General features: G+C 39.7%; 1 protein-coding gene across 1 annotated transcript in view; it reads left to right on the top strand.

Moving 5' to 3' along the window:
* Window positions 1–14,418: 14,418 nt before the first annotated feature.
* P4HA1 (prolyl 4-hydroxylase subunit alpha 1) overlaps window positions 14,419–24,480 on the top strand; it is a 64,928-nt gene continuing 54,866 nt past the window's right edge. Inside the window, exon 1 of the mRNA XM_036734977.1 lies at window positions 14,419–14,521. The gene's annotated coding sequence lies outside the window, so the exon portion shown is untranslated. The remainder of the gene's footprint in view (window positions 14,522–24,480) is intronic.

Raw genomic sequence — 24,480 nt, 5'->3', positions numbered from 1 at the left:
CCTTTATTCCTTTCTTCCTCCCTCCCTCCCTCTCTCTTTTCCTTCTTTTTCTCTTTCTTTCTTTCCCTCCTTCCCTTCCTTCCTCTGTCCTTCCCTTCCTTCCTTCCCTCCCTCCCCCTCCTCCTCTTCCTCCTCCTTTTCCTCTTCTTCTACTTCTCTCTATTCCTTCCTTCCTCCCTCCCTCCCTTTCTTTCTTTCTTTCTTTCTTTCTTTCTTTCTTTCTTTCTTTCTTTCTTTCTTTCTTTCTTTCTTTCTTTCTTTCTTTCTTTCTTTCTTTCTTTCTTTCTTCCTTCCTTCCTTCCCCCCCCCCCTCTCTTTCTTTCTTTCTCCTTATCTCACCTAGTCTGGAAGTGCAGTGGCCATTCACAGGCCTGCTCTCACTGCTCACTAGCATGGAACCTTTGACCTACTCCATTTCTAACATGGGCCAGTTAGCCCCCTCCTTAGCCATGCATGTCCCCATGCTGTTGAGGGGGATGGCCTACTCTACTGGTGCCAGACTTCATACAGTCACCCAATTGGCTTTAACCCTACTGCAGTTTAGAACTTCTGAACTCAGGCCATCCACCAGCCCCAGCTTCCTTAGCAGCAGAGATCAGAAACATATACCACTACTACCAGCATGTTGCTCTTTCCATTTATATTATTGTATTCTTTGTGTACATTATTTTCCTGTTCCTGCTTATTTCACTTTGCATCAGTATATACAAGTCTTGCCATGGAATTCCAATTCTATCAGAGTCCAAAGGCTATGGCTAGAAGACAAAGATCAAATATGTCACAAAGGAAAACTGAAAATTTAGGATATAACAAAGTCATGAATGGCTTATATACATTAGAGTATTGTTGGTATAATATAATTAACTTTGAATTGTTCAAGAGGTTATTATTCATGGCTGGTAGACTATTTTCTTCACTTTCCCTCTTTTAACCCTTTTTAATGTCTCTCTTCTGGCTATTTAAAAATAGGACTCAGTATCTTCATCAGACCAGGAGTAGGAAGAAAAATCAAAACAATGAATCAATTTTGCTACTTGTTAACAATTTTGGTTTAAAAATGTTTTAAGGAGTCATATAGACATACTTAACTTTTAATTATCTGCAAATGGATTAAATTTTCTATTGCTCACCTAAGGACTTCATTCTTGCTAAAATTCCTATAAATAATAGGCATAGAAGGATCATTTTTATATGATAAAGGTATTTCTTTAAAACCAAAAGCTACCATTATTTATAACAGGAAAACATTAGAAAAGTTTCCAGTGAATACAGGAATAAAGCAAGGATGTCGTCCCCTTTCGCTATTGTTATTTAACTTAGTTCTACAAATGCTGGTGATAGCCACAAGGAAAAAGAAAGAAATTAAGGGCATAAATATAGGTAAAGAAGAGACAAAATTATCCCTATTTGGTGATGACATTGAAAACCCCCGACAATCAGCAAGGAAACCAAAAGAAATAATAGCTTCAATAGAGTAGCAGGATACAAAATAAATCCACAAAAGTCCGTAGCATTTCTATGTAGAAATAACAAAACGTAGGAGGAAATGATAGAAAGGGAAGTCTCATTCAGTATAACTAGGGAATGCATAAAATTCTTGGGGGTCAATCTGCTAAGGCACATGTAAGACATGTAAATATAATAATAAAAATTTCCTTAAAGAAACAAAGAATAACAATAATCAGAGTAACATTCATTGCTTATGATTGGGCTAAGTCAAAAGAATGAAATGACAATGCTGCCTAAGTTACTTTATATCTTTAGTGCTAAATTACCAAGGAGATACTTTGTTGTTTGTTGCTGTTCAGTTGCTTTTCAGTTGTGTCTGACTCTTTGTGCTTGCATTTGGGGTTTTTTTTGGCAAAGATATTAGAATGGTTTGCCATTTCCTTCTTTAGCTCATTTTACAAACGAGAAAACTAAGGCAAACAGGGTTAAGTGATTTGCCCAGGGTCACATGATTAGTAAGTGCCTGAGATCAAATTTGAACTCAGAAAAACGAGTCTTCCAGTCTCCAGAGCTGGCATTCTACCCACTGTGCCATCTAGCTGCCCTAGATACTTTGTAGAGCTAGACAAATAATGACAAAATTAATGGTCTAATGTCTCAAGGGAAGTAACGAAAGAAGTAGGAGTGAAGGGGTAATAGCATTTCCATACCTGAAATTCTACAATTAAACCGTAATCATCAAAATCATTTGGTATTGGTTAAAAAATAAAAATGTAGATCAGAGGAGCAGATAGGACAAGGAAGAATCAGTAAAAATACAACTTTTTTTTCTTCTTCTTTTTTACTGTTTCAAAAGTTTGAAAGAAACATCAGTCAAATTTCTTTGTCTCAAATAATATTTTATCTTCCCCAATTATAGGTTAAAACAATTTTTAACATTCATTTAAAAAATCTGAGTTCAAAATTCTCTTGCTCTCCTTCCCCCTCCCTGAAATAATGAGCAGTTTGTTATAGGTTCTACATGTGCAAGCATACAAAACATATTTACATGTTAGCCATGTTGTTAAAGAAAACACAGACCAAAAAAAAAAAAAACCTACCACAAAAATATAAAGTGAGAAATAGCATGCTTCAGTCTGCATTCAACTCCATCAGTTCTTTCTCTGGAGGTAGGTAGCATTTTTCATTATACGTCCTTTGAAATTGTCTTGGATCATTGCATTGCTAAGAATAGCTAAGTCGTTCACCTGATCATCATATAATATTGCTGCCACTGTGTACAATATTCTCCTGTTTCTGCTCCCTTTACTTGCATCAGTTCACAGAAGTCTTTCTAGGTTTTTCTGAAATCATCCTGATCATCATTTCTTATGCCATTACAATCAGATACACAACTTTTTCAGCTATTCCCCAATTGATGGACATCCCCTCAACTTCCAATTCTTTGTCACCACAAAGAGCTGCTATAAATAGGTCCCTCTCTCCATCCATCTTTTTTCTTTTTTTAATCTCTTTGGAATACAGACATAGTAGTAGTATTGCTGGATCAAAGAGTATACACAATTTTATAGCCCTTTGGATATAGGTTTACGAGAAATAAATCATTTGGACCCCTACTCTATTCTACTCAATATTGATCAGTTTGCTATGGTTCCATAGGGGTAGTGATTATAAGTTCTGTATATTAAGCCCCAGAGCTGTGAGCTGCAGATTTAAAGTTCACTTGTTTAATCATAGGAAGCTAACTAGAGGCCTTCCACCCTTGTTTTCCTTGTCATGGTGACCAAGCCCAGGGTCACGGAAAGTCCTCTACCTTGTTTTTGTACCTCTGGACCTTTCTCTCTTGTCTAACATGAGCAAGTGACCATCTTATGGCCACTTATTCAGTGGAGATGCCCCATGTTTTGAGCAACCTGTGGCCCCCCTCCTCCAACTGATATGTCATGTTTGGCCCTTAAGAGCACAGTTTATTAACCAATGATATCCCATATTTTGCCATGCCTCTTTTGCATATTTAGGTATTGAACCCCATAAAAAAGGTACTGGAAGAAGGGGGCATCTCAGATCATGAGGAAGACCTGAGGTCTACTTCATTAGAGGGGACCATAATAAAGTGCCATTGGCTCGGAGCTCTGCCTCAGTCTCTTTTATTGTAGGTTGGACAATTTTAATACCCACAGTTCCAAATTGATCTCCAGAGTGTTTGGATCAGTTCATAAGTCCAACAGCAGTGCATTAGTATCCCAATTTTCCCACAACCCCTTCAACATTTATCATTTTCCTTTTCTGTCATATTAACCAATCTGAGAAATATGAGTTTTTTTAATTTGCGTTTCTCTAATCAGTAGTGATTTAGAGCATTTTTTTCATGACTATTGATAGCTTTGATTTCTTCATCTGAAATCTAACTGTTCATATCTTTTGACCATGTATCAATTGGGGAAAAATAGAACTTAATAACAATTGAGCTCAATATTCTACAAACCTCAGAATATAAATTACTTCAAGAAAAACTCCCTATATGACAAGAACTTGGGGGGAAACTGGAAAGCAGTTTGTCAGAAGATAGATTTAAACAATTTGTACCAGATACTACAACATACATGATCTAAAGTTTAGGCCACATCATTTAAAGAAAGAAGAGAATCTGATGAAGTACCTTTCATAGTCTCGAAAGGTATAGACTGATCAACCAAATATGATGTATAGGAGAATGCAAAAGATAAAACAGATAATTTTGATGACATGAAATTTGCATAAATAAAATAGCTCCATCTAGGATAAAAAAGGAAGCTGTTGCCTTAGATGTCTCTGATAAGGTCTGCTATCCAAGTCATATATGACGCTTATGCAAATATATGAAGCCAACAACCATTCCCCAATGGATAAGTGGTCAAAAGATATAACCAGACAGTTCTTGAAAGAAGAATTTTAAACCATTAACATTAAACATTAACATCATTAACATCAACCATTTGAAAGATTGATCCAAATGATTAAAAATAAGAGTGCAAATCAAAACAACCCTAAGGTTTTACCTCACAACCAGCAGTTTGGCAAAGATGACAAAATATGGGGATAGTCAGTGTGGGAAGCATTGTGGAACAGAGGCCTATTGAATATACTATTACTAGAGCTATGAACTGATTTAACCATTCCTGACAGAAATTTGGAATTATGTTTAAAAAAGAAATAGAAACTAAAACGTCCATAACTTTGTCCCAGAGATACTTCTGCTAGGCTTATACGCTAAGGAGGTTAAAGACAGAAAGAAAAGTCCTCCATGTATGAAAATAGAGCCCATTGTTTGGGGAATGGCAAAACCAACTGTGGATATGGGAACAGAATGAAATATTATTGTACCATAAAAAAGGAATGTGACATTAAAAGAAACATGGGAAGGCTTTTACATAGGGTAAAATAAACTAAACCAGGAAAACAATATACCCCATGATTCCAACAATGTAAAAGAAAAGAATAAAAAAAAACCTGGCACTGTCTAATTAAAATGACCAAGTCTAACTCCAGATAAAAGATTAAAAAATATACCCACCCCATTCATTTATAGAAGGGGGAGTAAGGATGTGGGACATTGTATATGCTGTCAGACTTGGTTGATGTGTTGACTAGTTTTCCTGAACAATTTTTTTCTCTTTTGTTTTATTCCTTGTTTCATGGAGTATCTCACTGGATAATAGAGAGGTGAGAAATCTAAATGGAAAAGTAATGTAAAAAAAAAAGCTATCAAAAAAGAGAAAAAATTAATGAGGTGGGGAGAATGACCTCTAAGATTTCCTCCAGCTTTAAGTCTATATGCTCTACTCTGGTGGAGTAAACTGACGAGAGGTGACAGACGTCTTCCTGGAAGGTGGGTTGAAGATGGAAAATAATTTAAATTTATTTTTTGATATAGTGGCTGGTATTTTTCAATATATTGATGCTCCTTGTTTTTTTCCATGTTTTTCTAATCTATTTTAATTGTTGTTTTAATTGTTGAATGATTGAAAAAGTATTTATTAAATGCTTACTATGTGCAAAGATCAGCATGAAGCAAAATAGTCCTTGCTCTGAAGGAATTCGTATTCTAATAGGGGAAAACAACATAGTATAGGAGACTTTAGCTTCAAGATTGGATGGAAGGGTCCAGTGCTATATAGGGTACAGCACCAGGGGAGATGGCGCTATATTTTCTTTAATGACCTTTCTCCCTTTTTTTCCCCTAGGGTAATTGATTTCATTATCTGTGACTTTCTTGGTTGCTATATTTATTGACTTTTCTTGTATTTCTGTTGGTGAGGACTGGGTTATAAAGCACATACTCTATTCAGTCCGATTTTCTTTGTAGGAATGCTTCTGTTCTCTGTTTCTCTCTCCTTTATCTATCTATTTATTTATTTTTGCATTGATGATTAGGCTTAGGTTTGTGTAATATGCCATTTTGAGTCTCATCTTGAGCTCCTTTATTCTTCAGAGCACACAGCATTCCTTTCTGTAGTTTCTGATGGGTGCAGAATTATCCTGTGTCATTCAAATGTTCTTTCCTTTATATTTGAAGTTCTTTCTCCTGGTCCCCTGAAGAATCTGTTGTCACTAGAGTCATTAAGTTTAATCACTGTGTGTTTTGGAGCTTTTAGGATAGAGTTTTTATTTTTTTGATTGGCACTTTATTTTCTAGGTACAGAAGTTCTGGGAAGTTTTCTTGTTCTATTTCTTACAATATTGTGTTCAGGTTTTTTGAATTATTGTGTTCTGAGAGACCTATAATCTTTATGTTGTGTAGCATAGGCTTCCCTGTCTTTGAGGTAGATATGTTTTGCTTGTATAGAGATGATGTATTCTTTTAACATTATTGATTTTGCTTCTTTACTTCCAGATTGATCTTCACACAAGTATATTTATCTTCTTATTCAGTTGCTCAGCCCTTCCAGAGCTGGTGGGGGAAGGGGTGTTGGTGACAGTTGAGAGATTAGGGATTGGTTCCTCAAGTTGTTACCTCTTTGTGGATCTTGGTGTCTTAGACTATGGAAGAGAGCTGCAATTGTCTTACCTGTTGCACATTATTATTATTTTGGACAGGTTCGAGAGGTTGTAAGGATCAGAGAAAATGTCTAATCTATCATCTTATTGGTCATATGATATGGAACTTTCTAATGTCATTTTCATTGATAAAATGATAAAATATTACATGTTAATGTAATTTATATGTAATATTTTGTAATTTTGTATGTATGTATGTAATTTCGTAAATTTTGTAATATTTTGTAAAATTTGTAACACTTTGTAAAATGTAAAAATTTCATTGATAAAATATGTTCATTTTTTAAAAACTGAACCAACTGATGGTACCAAGGATGTTGCTGGCAAGAACTTTCTTTTTGGGGTCCTTAGTAGCTCTGGCTCCTGAAGTAGTAGAGGCTGTAGCTCCTGCAGAGTCACTTGCTAGATGGCCTAGATATAAGGGTTGCTTTGTTGAATGATGGCTACAAGGAGTGGTACGGAATCAGGCTACTGATCTGTCGGGAATTTGTACTTCCAAGGTTCTTGAACTTACGTACCAATGATAGCAGTTGGTTGTTGTGTTTTGTTGTTTGTAAGTGATGGAGGTGATAGGAAACTGTTCCACCTCTATAGAGATTGCTTCCTTTAAGGATGGCATCTGGGACCAGGCTGAAATCAGGGTTGGGGGGTCTGAGGGCTGGAGGAAGAGAGCTGCTATTTCTGGGGATCTTGGGCTCACAGTCTTGGGTTATCAATTCCATAGTCTGAGGGGTGATATTGGCAATGGTTTGACCTATCTGGTATGTGATACTTCCTCTCTCTCCCTTAGTTACTTACTTAGTACTTACTAAGTTTGCTTACTGGGGGCCCAACTCTAGTTATACTGATCTATATTTTGCCACTGGACCCAGATGGCTCTGGAGAAGAGAGTGAGGCTGGTGACTTTGCACAGCTCTTCCTCACTTAAATCCAATTTACTTGCAAGTCGTGGCATCACCTTCCTGATATCATGGTCCTCTTCAAGAATGAAGGACAAACAACAATCTGTGAGTAGTAGTAGCTGCCCCACTGGGGACCCAATTGGTCAGTTCCAATTGAGCAACACAGCTCTTTATGCTCTTTACCTTTCTTTCTTTCTTTCTTTCTTTCTTTCTTTCTTTCTTTCTTTCTTTCTTTCTTTCTTTCTTTCTCTTCCTTCCTTCCTTCCTTTCTTTCTTTCTTTTTCTTTCTTTCTTCCTTTCTTCCTTCCTTCCCTTCCCTTTCTTCCTTTCTTTTTCCTTCCTTCCTTCTTACCTAGCCTTCATCACTGAATGTGTATTGCTTAGACAAATTGAGACCAGGGAAAGACCTTAGCTTAAAAAGCCAAGGTCTCCCATTGCATCTGGGGCTGCGTCCAGTTAGCCTGATCTATATTTTGCCACTGTACTCAGATGGCTCTGGAGGAGAGAGTGAGGCTGGTGACTTTGTAGAGCTCTTCCTCACTTAAATCCAATTCACTTGCAAGTCATGGCATCACCTTCCTGACGTCATGGCCCTCTTTGAGAACAAAGGACAAACAACAACAAAGTACTTACTAATATTTGAGGAGGCTAGGTGATTTGACTTTTCCAGTAGGATGAGGCACACAAGTCAATGAGAGTGGAGCTTGGGAGGAATTGGGAATTTCCTCACCATTGTATATGTGGGGAAATCTTGTCAGTGTCCCAGGACAAAATCCTAGCTGCTCAGGTCCTAGTTACAGCTCTGATCCAGATGTCACTTTTGTGCCACAATGAGGCATCAAAAGGATTTTTGGAGAGAATAACAAGTGAGCTTAATTATGGTGATGTCCTCTAGACTAAGGAGGGGGGACACCTGTGGCTTTGAGGCCACATGTGGCCCTCTAGGTCTTCAAACGTGGCCCTTTGTTCTGCAAAGTTTGGATTCAGTCAAACAGCTGCACTTGAGGACCTAGAGGGACACATGTAGCTTCTAGGCTGCAGGTTCCCCACCCCTGCTCTAGACCTTTTAAAGCCATTTTTAAAAAAAGATTTTAGAAGTAATTAGCCTGCTCTGGAACATACATTATATGAAAAGATATAGCCAAGGCTTGTCTACAAACAAGAATTCTTTAATAATTAATACATTTATGAAGCCTACTATTTAGACTATAATAAGTGGTTGGATGGACAACCCTTAGAGATAATGCATCATTACATATTTTTTTGGACAGACAACACAAATGGACAATGAACTTGGCCCATAATTAAATAAAAGAAGGGGAGTTGACTGGACTGCATCTGGGAAATTGTGAAATGCTTTTAATGACTCTAAGCTTTTCCCTGAAGCAAAGGGCCATATTTTAAAACCAGTATTCTTCCAGTGATTTTTTTCTTAGAAACCATGAATCATGGAATACTACAATCCTTAAAAAATCATTTGTGGGGTCACCAAAAGAGCAATGGAGAAAGATGGATAGACTTCAGGACTTCCAATCGATGAAGAACTACACACCCGATATGGCATAAAGGATATCATCAAAGAGATGATTCCTGAAAGAAGTGAGAGGGTCATACAGGGAGAGCAAGGGACAACAGAGGGACAGCCTGTATGCTCCACCACAACCAAAGTAATGTCCAGATATATAGGGGACTATCTGAAGAGTATAGTCCATTGGATAGACCCTCCAGCGAGGATTTATAAGATGTGGACAAGAGTCATACAGGATGAGAAGTAACTGGCACACAAGAGCTTACTACAAGCTCGTTAATTGGTTGATCGACTGAAGGTATGGATGGGATGCATTCTACATAGTTGTCAAGAATACTGACATATTGACCTTCGATAAGAATTTATTAACTCCTTAATATATATATATATATATGTATGTATACGTATTTATATACTACAGTACATACATATATACTACAGAATATATACTACAGTATATATTTACACATACACGTGTGTATATATGTATACACACACACATATATATACACATATATGCATATATATACACATATATATGCATATATATATATATCCTATTATCAATTCCAGGTGTCCAAACTACACAGCTGCTTAGGTTATTGGCTGTGGCCAGGAGACCCCTGTAAGAAAGAGTCTGCCAAAGGACTTTGTCTCATGAGAACAAATGCTACCGGTAAGGCTAATTTCTTCACGTGGAACTGTGGCCATTCCTCACAAAGCCTTCTTCCACATTTTTCTTGAATTCAGTTGTTTTCCAGGAATGGAAAAGCTTTCCTGATTTCCTTTCTTCTAGTTGTTAGGGATCTCTCCCTTCTGAAATCACTTTCTATTTCTTGTATACTCCTCATTCTCAAATGAATAAAAATTCCTTCAGGGCAATGACTCTTGTTTTTGTCTTTGTATTTCAGTGCCTAGTGTAGTCACTCAGTCGTCAACAGCCAATGAGCATTTATTAAGCACCAACTGTATGTCAGGCACTGTGCTAACTGGAGGGATTAAAAAAAAAAAGGCAAAAACGGCCACGTCCCAAAGGAGCTCATATGCTAATATGTCTTGCACTTTATAAATATCTCATTTTGGGGGGGCGGTTCAAATCGGACTTAGTTCTTTTTTAGAGACAACAGTTAATAATAATACTTCATAGTTTTCAGAGCATTTCATTCATTATTTGCATTTCTACATTTTAAAGTTAGTGAAATACTTTCCTCTCAATAACTGCTGTTTTGATCTTCATTTCGTAAATGAGAAAATTGAGGCTTTGAAGATTTAAGTGACTTACTGGCTCATGGTCATGCTACTAGTAAATGTCTGGGGGGCGGATTTGAGCCTAGGGTCTATGCTAGCAATGATGATGCCTGGGACAAGCACCTTGAAAAGCACCTTGGGCAAGCAGTACTAAAGATACCCCCAAATCTGGGTTTTTTTGGACTTGATGGGGGAAAACCCTAAGATGCCACCTAGAAATTTTCTATTTTCACTAATTATTCTTGTTAATTAGAGCAAATACCAGCTGCTTTACCTGTTGGAGTACATGTCAACACTTTCTCTGTTTCAGCACCCTGAGGCAAGGCCCACATTGTTTTGCTGTGGTTACAATTCGGATTTCTCCTGACTTGCAAGTCTGGCTGTTCATTGTGTTATTATTTCAGTTTATCCTCACAACTTAATGAGATCGGTAAAACAGGTATTATTAATACTATTTGACAGCTGAAGAAATTTAAGCACAGAGGGCTTAAATTATTTGCTCATTGTCACACCTACTTATCAGAGAGGCTGGGAAAAGCATAAGCATTTGACTCCTCAGTCAGCATTTTTTCCCTGACTTTGAGCCAAGAGACAGGAAGGCAAAATACACTATTCTCCACACAGAACACACCATAATTATTCAACTGAACACACTAGGGATTTCTTCAACTCTCTTAACCAAATAAAGCTTGTGATTCTGGCATTTTCACTTGGCTGTCTGTGCCCTTGGAAAGCTGACTTGGGTGGAAGAATGCCTGGCCTGACTAGGCTTGCTTCAAACACCCAAATTGGGTGTTCTTTATTTACAAACAATAGCATTTTTTTCTGAAATGCAGCTCATGGTTTTTATTAGAGTGGTATATTTTTAAGCATATCCCATACTTGGATGGATGGCTGCTAAAGATTTCTCAGAATAACCTTTATATTTCCTGACAACATTGATTGGAGATTTTTATGGCCAATACATAGCATTTTATATATTCAAGGAGTAAAAGATAGCCTAATGAAGAAATATACTAAAAAAGATTAGATGTGGGAAGAAAAAGGGCTATTATTTATCTATCTTTAGATACGTATTGCTTCCCACACATCAATACTTCACGATCTCTTAAATCAATTTATTTGGACTGCACTGTCCAACAGTGCAGATTCATTACTACCCTTTTTGTTCTGTGTGGTTTTTGCCTGTGTTGTCTTATGTGTCTTCCATTGAAGATATTTTGTTGGTTTGTTGGAAAACTAAGTATTTCAACTTTACATGGGTACCAGTACAGGCAACTTACTTTCAAAATCTTTTTAAAAGTATGATTCAAAGGTTTTCACCATAATTAGATTAAGTTCACTTGTTATTTTCTCCTAAAGTCCTTCTTTGGGCATTGTGACTCAAAAGTACTATCTGGGTCAGAGCTGTAACTAGCATCTGGACAACCAGGATTTTGTCCCAATGCACTGGCATGGTCTCCTCAGCCTCAACTCTCTGTAGGATGGGTGGCACATTTCCTTCCTATGCTGACCACTGTCCAGTTACCAAGCAGTGACCTGCTTTCCCTCTAACCATATTCCCACTGGGATATGGGACACCTATTCCCCCATTATGTTTGCATCCAAACTTGGACTATATTCTGCACTGCTCTTGGATTCAACTAAATTTGCTCAAAGGCACAAGATTTTAGGGTTTACTCTGGCAGAATGGGTGGATGAGGACAATTTGGTCCAACAGCCAGCAAGGCAACTGAAGTAGGTGCTGCGGAGGGCTTCGATTTTGGTCAGTCATCCAAGATGCCAAGGTCATCCACTGCATCCCAGGACATTGCTAGTCATCTTGACTTTTATCCTGCCACTGGACTTCTATGACTCTGGAGGAGTGAGGCTGATGATTTTGTGCAACTCTGCCTCACTTAAGTCCAGTTCACTCTCAAGTCAAGACGTCACCTCCATGATGTCATTGGTCCTCTTAGAAAACTAAGGATGAGAACACCAAGACCTAAAGGTTTTGAGGCCCAGACTGGCAATACACTACTTCTTGTCCCAGCACCATTCCAAGATGGGAGACCATCACCCCCAAAAGGCTGGCCACTAGAAGATGCCATCCCAACTAAATGTGAAGATATAAAGGGCTTCTGATTGGCAGTGATGGTGGGAGCTCCCAACCACTGCGCTAAAGGGTCCTGGGTGTAAGTTTCATCCTGGGTGTGAGTTTCAGTAACACTTATTCAATAAGTGGCAGCTCATTTCTTACACTGTTGCTTCCTTCCTGCCTCTTGGAATCTATTCAAGTATATTTGCTTCCTGTCATAAACAATAGACATAAACGAACAGAATGTAATTGAGTTGAACCATGGAAGGTAGACCTTTTCATAAAACAATCCCCAGTGCTGGCAGCTGAATCCAGAAGGATATTGAAGAGATGAATGACTCATTTACTGAGGCTACCAACTCAACATATAGTAAGTATGTACAAGGCTAGGAACTGAGAATGCAAAAACAAAAATGAAACTGTCCTTGAAGACAACCTCCAGTACCTTATATTCAACTGGAGGAGAAGGGAGAACAGCATTTACACAGACAATTATTAACAAGATTGATAAGTAAAATCAAGGTAATTTGAGAAGGGAGCGGTTTCTAACAACAGTGGGAGGGGCAGTCCTGGAAGATTTTCTCTAGAAGGAGGCACCTCACAAGCTGTAGAGAGGGAGGGGAAATCCTAGAGGTTATCTAGTCCAATCCTCTCACTCTGCATACAGTGACAAGGCTGAGGACTAAAGTAAAGTGACCTCTCCAAGGTCTCATGATTATATAAAGAAGAAGAATTAAAATCCTGAGCTTCTCACTCCACTGTTTCCTTTCCCCCAGTCTTCCAAAAACCTGCTGATTTGTGGGATAATGGAAAAAGCCCTACTTCTATAGTTAGAGGTGCTGGATTCAAATCACCCCTCTGACACTTACTCACTGTTTGTCCTTCAGCAAATGACTCAAGTTCTCTAAGCCTGTAAGAAATTCCTATGCAAACAGCTTTAGATTTGCAATGCTACAATAATGCTGACCCCCAAGAAGGAAATACACATTTTTATTAAGCACCTACTATGAGCTAAGCCCATTACGAATACTGTCTTATTTGATCCTCAAAACAACCCTGGGAAGTAGAAGCTGCTATTAAGTCCATTTATTGTTCTTGTGTTCTAGTTAGTTGTGCCAGATTTTTCTTGACCCCACTTGGGGTTTTCTCGGCAGAGATACTGCAATGGTTTGCCATTTCCCTCTCCAGCTCATTTGACAGATGAGGAAACTGAAGCAAATAGGGTGAAGTGACTTGCCCAGGGTCACACAGCGAGTGTGTGCGAGGCTGGATTTGAATTTAGGAAGATGAGTCTTCCTGACTCCAAGCCCAGCAAACTATCCGCTGCACCACCTAGCTGTCTCGTTTATAGATGGGCAAACTGAGGGAGGTAGAGATTAAGCGACTTGCCCAGGGTCTCACAACTGGGGGGGGGGGTGATGCAAAAAGTTACCTGATAATAACAGTTACCATTTATATATCACTCACTAGTGCCAGGCACATCAATCCTGGTGAGGGTGGTGCTAATTATTACCCTTATTTTGCAGTTCGGGAAACTAGGCAGGCAGAGGGTAAGTGACTCTCCCAGAGTCTCCCAGACACAACACATTCCCAGATGACGGGTGGGAGGGGCGGGCGGCCAGAGTGAAACTGAAACACTCGGGTCCAGGGGCAGGGGCATGCATCCTGCTCCGCAATCCTGACTCTGCCTCCCTCTCCCCTCTAGCATCCTTTTTCTCCAGCCTTTTTCTTCCTTTCCCTTCTGCCCAGGGCACCCACAGGCGTGGCCCGAGGCGGTCAGCGGACCTTCCACTAAGGAAAACCTCGGGCGCTTAAATTGGAATAAAAGGCGGGGATGTGGGCGAGCCCGTGAATCCAGCCTAACCCACAGGGTAGCGGTGGAAGTCTTGCGCACGCGCACTTACACCCTACTTGGGATCCAGCCTCGCCTCCCTCCTAGAGAGTCTTCGAGTCTCCTCCCACTGTCCCCGGCCGGCTGTCTGGGATGGGCCAGCTGGCCAAGGCGCCTGCGCACCAAGTTGCTGGTGTGATCTAGCTCACGTAGAGCGGGTCCAGCCTGGAAGCAGGAGTGCGAGTTCCAGCCCCCGCCCCCGCCCTCGCGTTGAAGGGGCGGGGCGGGCTCGCGCGCCGCCGGAGGCTATAAAAGGACTTACGGGCTCCCTCTATCGCTCAGTCGATCCGCTGCCAGCTGGAGGGGAGAGTCCTCTAGTTTACCGGCTAAGCGGGGTGTGAGCAAGAGGTGGGGGCGGGCGGACGGCTTCTACCCCACTGCCTACCCAGGTGAGAGGCGCCTCGCTGTCAGCAGTCTCCAGGGCCTTGCGGAAGCCCGGCGCCCCCTCTCCTCTCCGCCTCAAACTGGGCTGGGGGTGGGATGTGCAAGTTGGAGGAGGTGTGGGGGGGTCGCCCCTGTTTACCATCTCATCCCCTGCTGTTCCTCCAGCCGCGGCCGCTCCAGGGATTGCGCTCTCCTGGAACCCGAGCTGCTTCCGTGGGCTCTGCTGGTTCCCGTTTCTTCCTCTCCTTCCTCCTCAATCCCACTTTTCTCCTCTCTCCACCTCCTCATCCTTTACTTTTTCCTTCTCTCTCCCCCTGCGTGGCTTAAGCGCAGAAGCGCCCCCCTCCTTACAGCTTGGTCCTTCCCCCACAACTCCCCCACCTCCACTTGAGTAGTGGAGCAGCCCGAATTCTTAAGGGACCTGGACCCACCTTCTTGAATTTTCTTTCTGGACTTGATATTTACCAGTCCCTTTCCCTGAGGCCCCTCTTATACCTGTTCTCCCACGTTCCCTGGGGTCCCTCCTGCTCAGGCTGGGATGGGAGAATGGGAAGGAGGAGGTGGGGGGAACTGGGCGTGGATTTCTTGGCCTGCCAAGCAGATGGCTAAAAGTTCAGAATCACTTTTCCCCCTTCGCCAAAAACTGGAAGCCCTGCCCTAGGTAGGCTCTCTTTGGTCTCTTGACGAGGCATCAGGTCTCTGGAAATAGAAGTGCCCAGAAAGTCCAATCTCGAACTCTCCTATCACGCACCGGGGCTGTAGTGAAAATCTCAGCTGTAGAGTGTAAGTTCAGGGCCCAGGGTTTCGGGACTTCGTGGGCGAAGAGGAAATAGCCACGAGTTGACACAAGTTAGCCTGAGGAAATCTTTTTTAATTTCCTCCCCTCCTAGTCTTCTTCTCTGAAGTGAAATCGGTTTGCATTAAGTTTTTGTAAAGTGTTCAGCTAGGATTTAGTGTTGTGTTTTCTAAAGATTTCATCAGTTAAATTCAGCCTTTGTTTGGGATGGTACCTGGAGTGGATAATGTGGCAAAAATGCTGTTGAAGGGGAGTACATTAATATTAGATCCTGTATTCCTCCTTAAAAAAGTGAATAATTCACTTCTGTGGAATAGGCGGCTGCAGCAATTCATATTTCAAAGAAATCTGGTAACAAAATGCAATAGACCACTTGAGCACGTTTAGGCTGGATTTGAGAATATTGTGGTCATTACAAGTTTTTTAAAGAATGGATTGTGAAATGGAGAGTCGACTCTTGGAATTGATGTAAGAAGCCAAAGATCCGTGTGCTTTAACTTAACTGTTTAAGATCCCAGTTTCTTGGAGGAGGATGAGTTGGTGGGAAGGGGAAATACGTGGCAGCAACATTCTTTCAATAACCTTTTTTTACTCACTTCACAAGAGAAAATCACTTATTTCTCTTTTATTTACGCTTGCAGGCTGAGGATGTGGAATTGGTGTTATTAAGATAGCTAGTTAAAAATACCTCTCACGAGGCAGGAATGGTAGTAGTTAATATTTTTTGGAGGGATTTTCTAGTTTTAGATTTCTAGAGGCAAAACGGGCTTTTAAAGAAAACATTTACGATATACTCGATCATTCAAAAGTATGGAAAGTTTTGAATAAGTACTTTAAATTTTTTACGTCTAGAATAATGCCTCTTATGAACTTTGTTTTTTTAGGCATCTATCCATAAATATGAATTTCATTTTTTAAGATGAATAACAGTCTGGGAAATGCAGATTGCATACTTTTGAAAAATATGATCAGTTTGGGTTTTGCTAGAGCATGTACTTCTATGTGCTTTGTATTTGTAAGCATTATAACTCACTGAAGTCAAATGTCTGCTATAGACTTGAAATTGGAAATAAAGACTTAACTTCTACATTCTTCGTCCAGTTGACCTCTTGAACTGAGTCAAATCCTTGAAGTACTGAAAACCAAGACTTAATGTATTAAAAACAATCTGCTTTTTTGTAAGAGTAGCCATTGGCAATGGCTAGTCTGTGTTATAGAAACTGGAAGAAATAAGAATGCTAAAATGGCCCAGATATTTATAGTAACAAGAATCTTTAAAATTCATTTTTAAAAATTGAAAGATAAGGAAAACCTAGGGACACTACCATTCTATGCAGTACCTATCACAGAACTGAATTAAATTCCTGTTATTTTTTTTCCGTCCTGTGACCTATGCTAGAGATGCTTATTCACAAGCATTTATTAAATACTATGTTCCAGGCACTATGCTTATAAGCACTAGGGATAAAAAGAAAGGCAAAAACAGTTTCTACTCTCAGGAACTCACATTCTAATGTTGGAGGCAACTTGCAAACAACTATTCATATACGGGGTAGACAGGCGGAAGGTTATCTCACTGGAAGATACTAGCGTCAAAGGGGTTGGAAAAAGGTTCTTTCAGGAGGTGGAGCTGAGCTAAGACTTGAAGGACACCAAAGAAATAGTGAGGTGGTAGAGGTGAAGAGGGAGAGCATTCCAGGCAGGGAATACAGCCAGTGAAAATGCATGGAACTTAGAAGGAGATTCATTTTCTTAAGTGTCATCAAGGAGGGCAGTGTCATTGGGTCAAGCAGGTGGAGGGGTGTAAAGTGTGAGAAGAATGGGAAGGTAGGAAGGTGCTAGGTTATAAAGGGTTTTAAAATCCAAACAGAGGATTTTATATTTGATCTTGGAGGTAATAGGGACACATTGAAGTTTATTGAGGGGGTGGGGTGTAAGGTAAGATCATCATGTCTGCTCTTTAGGAAGATCATTTTGGTTGCTGAGTAGGGAATGGACTGGAGTGTGGAGAGTCTTGAGACAGGGATACCAACTTAGTTTTCAAGCATTCGATTTCTTTGGAATGAGGCTCGTTTTACTAAAAAAAAAAAAAAACCAACCCAATAACAGTTAATTATTCATTGGAATGGAAATATGGTTCTGTTATTAAAACAATGCCTTGGGGGCTATAACACTTAGAAAATATTATTCTTTTGGAATTTCTTTGCATCACATAATTTTCCTTTCTTGAAAACTGAGTTGAGCAATTGGCCTCTCAGTGTGGTAGTCTGTTTAGATTCTAAACTAGAACTTAATGGGCAGTATGAGCAGACTTTTAGAAAAGGACAGAATCTCAGAATTGGAGGAGACCTAAGAGACCAGCTGATCCAAACCATATCTGAAAAAAAATACCATCTCTACATTTCCCAGCAAAATGGTCATCTGGACTTTGCTTTAAGACTGTTAGTGAGTATGACCTCAGTAAATACAAGTGCAGCTCGTTCCACTTTTGGATGGCTCCCATGGTTAGGAAGATAGTCCTTATCTCAAGCTTAAGTTGTCTCTCTGAAACTTCCATCCATTGCTCTTAGTTCTATCTTCCAGCTAACATGATCTCCCTAAAGTCTTCGCTTCTTTGGACTATATAGCTTCATTTCCATCAGTGTCCATAGACCCGGGCAGACCCCACTTAAGAACTCCCATTCAGAGTATTCTTTCTGTTTTCCAGGTTAAACATTCCCAGTTCCTTTAAATAGACATTATTAACATTTACCAATTCCCTACCCTGTGTGACTCTTTTATATAAAATTCAATCCAACAAACATTATTAAGCACCTACTGTGTGCCTGGTATTATGCCTAGTCCTAGTGATACAAAGATGGAAATGAAAACTATTCTTTCCCTCCCCTCAAGGAGCTTGTATTCTACTTGAGGGAGAAGGAAGAAAATGTCATGATATTGAATGAAATGACAGGTAGAAGTTCAGTAGGGAAAAGTTCTTACACTTTAGGGATTGGGAAGAACCTCTTGTAGGAGATGACCATGGAGTTACCTCTAGACAGATTTCTAGGAGTGCCAAGAGGCAGAAGTGGGCAGAGAGGTTTCTAGGCAAGGGGTAAGTCCGTGCAGAGACAACAAAGTAGGATGCGGAGTATCATATGTGAGGAATAACATATAGGTTAATTTGGCTGAAACATAGTGGGTGCGATGGGATGATGCTCCATGATAAGGCACATACATGTAATCTGGAAAGATGGCCTGGAGCTGGGCTGTAAAATACCAGAGAAGTTGTAGTATATCCTAGAATTAGTAGGAAGCTATTAGAGCTTCTTGAGTTGGGAAGTGACATAGCTAGCCCTGTGTGTGTAGGAATAGTTGTATGTAATTGGGAGGGGAGAGGCTAGATGCAGGGAAGTGAGTTAGTCTATTGCTGTAGTCCAGGTAAGGCCTTGACCTAGGTGAGTGGTGAGAAGGGAATGGATGAGAAGGATGCCATCTGTAGTGATAGAATTGATAAGACTTAACTCTTGATTGGGTATAACAGATGACTGAAGAGCTGAGCATGATTCCTAGATTATGAATTTATGTAAAGAGTGGTGGTGCCCTTAACAGAAACAGATGTTAGAAAGAGAAGTGAGGGTGTGTGTGTGTGTGTCTGTGTCTCTGTCTGTCTGTCTCCCTCAGGCATGTTGAATGGAACATGACCTGAAATAACTGATGGGATGGATGGAGATGCATAGCAGCCAATTAATGACTTGGAGCTGAGAAGAAAATGAGGTCCGGATAGGTAGATTTGGGAGTTAACTGCATAAGGATGGTAGTTGAATCCATGGGAGCTAGTGAGATCACCCAAAGAGTATAGAGAGAGGAGAGAAGAGGACTCAGTAGAATGGAAGGATAGAGGCACAGAAAAGGGGTGGTACATCTATGATGATCCTGTGAAGAAGCCTGAGAAAGATCAAACAGGTAGGACAAGAACCAGGAGCCAAGGGTGAGAGAGTATCCAGAATGGGTGGTCAACAGTATCAGATGCTACATAGAGGTCCCAAAGGATTGCTGGGAAAGGGTTGTTGGATTTATCGATGAAGAGATCCTTGGTGAACTTGGAGGGAGAGTTTAGTCAAGTGGCGGGGGTGGGAGGTAGGCAAAGCCAGATTGCAAGAGATTGAGAAGTTAGTGGGAGATGGAGGCAAGTAGAGGCAACAAGTGTATATACCTTTCTCTAGAAAGGGAACTAGAATATAGCTTGAGGATATAATAGAATCAAGTGAAGGTTTTTAAGGATGGGAGAGATCTGGGCATGTTTATAGATTTTAGGGGAGAAACTGATGGAGTAAGGAGAGATTGACAATTAGGAAGAGAGAGAGTAAAGGGTCAAGTTCCAGAGAAGAGAAGGGGATGTAAGTCAAAGTATAGAAAGAGTTGACCTTGGCAAGGGAATCTGAGGTGTAAAACTGGGGAGAATTGGGAACTTGTACTAAATGGCCTCAGTTTGTTTTTTTTTCAGTAAATTGTCAGTCAAGATCCTCTGCTGAGAAGAACGTTATGTGTTTAGTTTGAGGAGAGATTTGGAATAAGCAAGGGAATAAGCATTTATTAGGTGCCTACTGTGTGCCAGGCATTGTGAGAACTTTTCAAATATTATCATTTGCTCCTTGCAACAACCCCATGAGGTAGATACTATTATTCTCCTCATTTTATGGTTGAGTAAACTGAGGCAGACAAGCTAAATGACTTACCAAGGGTCACAGAGCTAGGAAGTGTCTCAGATTGAATTTGAATTTAGGTCTTCCTGAGTCTGGGCCCAGCATTCTATCTATTTCCACACCTAGCTGCCTAGCTGGAATAGAAACTAGGGAATACAAAAACAAATAAATGGAGACCTAGTCAGCGTGCTTGTCTGACTTTTATTAATGATATTTAGCAGCAGTCAAGTAGAACCAAGTAATCCAGGGTCAGATTTGGGAAAAGGAAGAGCTGAATTGCCTTTCATATCTGTGGATACAGGAAAACTTCATCACCAAATAAGGGAAAGATAAGATCACACAAGATAAAATGGACATTTTTCATCACATAAAACTAAAAAAGCTTTTGCGTGAACAAAACTAATACAACTAAAATTTGAAGAGAAAAGATAACTTGAAAAGGTCTTTGTAGCAGATTTCTCTGATAGGTTTCACATTCCAGATCTATAAGGAATTGATTGGATTTTATAAGACTTAAGTACCATTCCCCACTAGATAAATGGTCAAAGGATATGAACAAGCGTTTTTCAAAGGAAGAACTCCAAAGTATCAAAAACCATGAGAATGCACTAAAATCACCAATAATCAGAGATATGTAAAATAAAGCAACTCTGAGGGTCCACTGCATACAAGTACAAAGTTGTGAATTTATCCAGACATTCCAGAAATAAATTTGGAACTCACTCCACCCCGCCTCCCCACAACTGCTTGTCCTGGGACCCAACTATGCCACTCCTAGGCCTATATCTCCAAAGAGGTCAAAGAGAGAAGAAAAGGATGTACAGAAATATTAGAGCACTTCCTTTTGAAGTAGCCCCAAAGTGAAAACTAAGAGGGTGCTCCCCTATTGTGGAATGACTAAACAGATTATGGTGAATGAATATAATAGAATATACTATAAGAAATAATATTTAGAGGAAACTGGGAAGACATGTATGAAGTGAACAGAACCAGAAGAACAGTTTATACAACGACAACAACATCGTCAAGAAAAATAAAGTCCATCTTAAGTCACCTCCTGTCAGAAAGGTGATGGACTTAAATTGCATAATGATACATACATTTTTGGACATGGCCAGGATGGGAATTTGTTTTGCTAGAATACACATATTTTTATGAAAGTTTTCTTTCTTTTATTCAGTGGGGGTGTGTGGGAGGGAGAGATAGTATGTGTTTGGAAAATTTTTTTTAAAGAAAGATGAGCTGAAGTAGGGCAAGAATTCAACAGAGAGGACAGTGTAAGGTTGAATTAGTTGGAAAGTGAATCCAGAGCCAGGGGTGTTGACGTGAGAAAGCCACGAGGGCTGTAGTGACTGATGGTGCTTTCTTTCTTTGCTGTGTGGGTATTCCCTGCAGGGATACCCATCAAAACTTGCCTTAAAATTAAAGAGTTGTCTGAATTTCAGAGAAGTCCCTGGTCACACAGCCAGTAAGTGTCAGAGGTGAGATTTGAACCCAGTTCTTCTTGGCTCCTAAGTCTGGAATTCTAAGTGGCATAATCATGCCTCTTATCTTGAATAAATGGTTTTTTGATATGACTAGTACTGGGAATGAGGTAAGAGATTTGGTTGAATATAGAAAGCTATTTTAGGTTGCTGGAAAATTATTAGTATCAAGAGATGAATTTATTGGAACATGTCAGACTATACAATGGAGAAAAATCCACACTGCCTTCCCAATGCAGGTTGCAGCCTGGCCTCCTCACTGAACAATGCTCTTTCCAACAGCTAGCATGCTATCATAGAAAGAACATGAGATTTGGTGTCAGTGGTTGTGGGGCCTTGGTTGTACCTTGTGACCTTGTATAACTTACTTAATTTCTCCGATATTCAGTTTTCTCGTAAGATAGGAATGCTACTTGGACTACCAATCTGAAAGCCATTGTGAGAAATAAATAGATAATGCATATAAAATACATTTAAAATGGACCGAGTGCCACATAAATATGAACTAGACGAACTTTTAGTCCCCTGCTCTGCATTGCCCTTACCTACCCTCTTTCAAATTCTCCCTAGCCTTTGAAGGTCCAGCTCAAGGCTCCTGTCTCCCTCCTCCACCACCAGCATTGGTGAATCCTCATCTTTTTTCATCTTTAGTAATTTGCACAGAGTAAAGCAAGATTATGCTTTCTAATTTAGGAAACTCTTCATTCCAATTTTGTTGTTTAAAAACAAAGCATATACTACACAGTGTGATTTTTTTTTCTTACTTTGTTACCCTGCGGTTCTTGTTGGTGGTTATTAGTGTCCTAAAACAATATTACTTTTAATTGTTCTCATCTCATCTTTTTTTATGTGTGCATACTTTCCCCTGCCGGGTCTGCTTTTATTACTTAAAAAAAATTCAGGAATCACTGGCAAAATTTTAATGAATCTTAACAAATTGGGGAGTGGGGGTAGAATTGGCCTGGAATTTGAAGTTCTTCATCCTGTGTGGGAAAACCAAATGACATTTTCTCCCTAAGTCTGTGAAATGTGTTAAATCCTACGAAGACTCTGTGAAGATCTTAAATGTAAGGTGTGCAGCTGTAGCCTATCCTTACAAAAGGATTGGCACATTTTTCTGCTATTGTAATGAATAAGTAGAATCTATTTCTTCTTTCTCATATTTCCTCTCCACTCTACATTTATTTGGAAATCTTACCTGGGTTAGAGGAACCTGACCTTTTTGGTCCTAGTTAAAACAGATTTTAAACACTGAGTATAAACAGCTGTCTTATTCCAAATGTGAACCCAAATTCCGTCTTGAGTTCCCTCTTAAATGGGTTAAGATCACTTAAATTCTTTTTGTTGGTTGAAACTAAATATTTGTTAGACCTTTTAGCCAATTAAGAGGTTGATGTATTTTAAAACAACATTGAAAACACTCTATTGTGATATGGAGCTAGGGAGGAGGAGGAGAATAAAACTGGAATGTGTACAATGAATTTTGTTAAAATGGAATAACTTTTTAGTTATAAGTTTAAAGTCAGGGTTCTTCTACAAGGTTGAGGGTGGCAAAGATGGTGGGAAACATTTACCAGTGTTTTTTTTTCCTTTTGAGACTTTTTCTTTTATTCAAATAATTTTTATTGCCATCTTTTGTTTTGATTTCATCTCGGCGTTCCCTTCTGTCCCCTTCCCTCCCCCAGCTCATTTGACAACAACTCCACAATACATTGGGGGGAAAATCTGGCGTGTGTGTGTGTGTGTGTGTGTGATATGTATATATGTAGATATATGTGTATACATATGAGAGAGAGAGACACACACACACACATACGTATGATGTCCCATATCTATCCCATGCCCCTTTGAGGGAGTTGTTGGAGGGTGGAGGGGGAGCATCATCTCATATCTTTTCCTTTGGACTGTTAGTTCTTTGTCATTTTGCAACATTCATTTTCAGTTTTTCTTTCCATTTGTGTTGTTGTAGTCACTGAAACTTTCAAGGGTAAAGATAGCTTCTGGAGAGCCTTCAAAACATAACTCATTGGAACTGCTGGGATTCCCAAACCCTACTCTTCGGAGTCTTGACTAATCTGCATTTACAAATATTGTCTCGTTGGATCTACCTTCTCTCTCTATTGCTTTTACTTCTCTAGCATTTTAGGATTATAAAGTACTTTCATATACATGATTTTATTTGATCTTCATATCAACTCTGTGAGGTAGGTAATAAAGGTATTTATCGTTCTACAGATAATGAAACTTGGATTGAAGATGACAGGTGACTATCCCAAATTAATAAGAAACCTAGATCTGAACCTAGGTCTTCCTCTGGTGCTTTGTTTATCGATACTAAAGCAGAAAGGAAGAAAAAAGCTGGATAGTTTAATTCAGTGAACATTTTATTAAATACCTTTATAGAAAAACAAATATAATAGCAAGCCTCTTTTCGAGAAGTTTGCCATTTAGGGGAGATGTTTGACCCTTAAAAGTCAGGAAAAATGGTCTTTCCTGATTGTTTTAGAGAGAATGCTGTTTTTGCCTCAGGTGTGTACCTTGTGTTTTTAAAGAAAAGTAAAAAAACAAGGTGGTTGGATAGGCAAGAGGGCATTACCAGCTCCATTAGTAATTCCACATTTGACTTAAAACTGTCTGCTTTGTGATTGTAGCAATTACAATAGCACACCTTAATGGGCTCACCCAGATAGATGCTTGGGTTGATGTTCTTTTGGATTGTTGGAAGCTCCCAGAATTCAAGGCTGAGTATAGAAGTCTGGGACAGCTTACAGTTGAGGATAAGGAGGAGGATATGAGAAAGATCAGACTAATAAGTAGCTGTAGACAGAGAGTGACTGTTGGTGGTGTACTGGGTGACTGAGAGCAGACAACCTAGAAGCTATAGTTTATAATTTATCATTAAGGTTACAATATATTAAATGGATTTTTGATGGAACAAAATGGTCGATGTCAGAGTTTATCATATCTCGTAATTCGTATTTACTCTGTTTGAAGGGATT

Source organism: Trichosurus vulpecula, chromosome 8 (genome assembly GCF_011100635.1).
Source record: "Trichosurus vulpecula isolate mTriVul1 chromosome 8, mTriVul1.pri, whole genome shotgun sequence".
Taxonomy (NCBI): Eukaryota; Metazoa; Chordata; class Mammalia; order Diprotodontia; family Phalangeridae; genus Trichosurus; species Trichosurus vulpecula.
The sequence above is the reverse complement of the archived record's forward strand: the minus strand, read 5'-3'. Positions and strand labels throughout refer to the sequence as shown.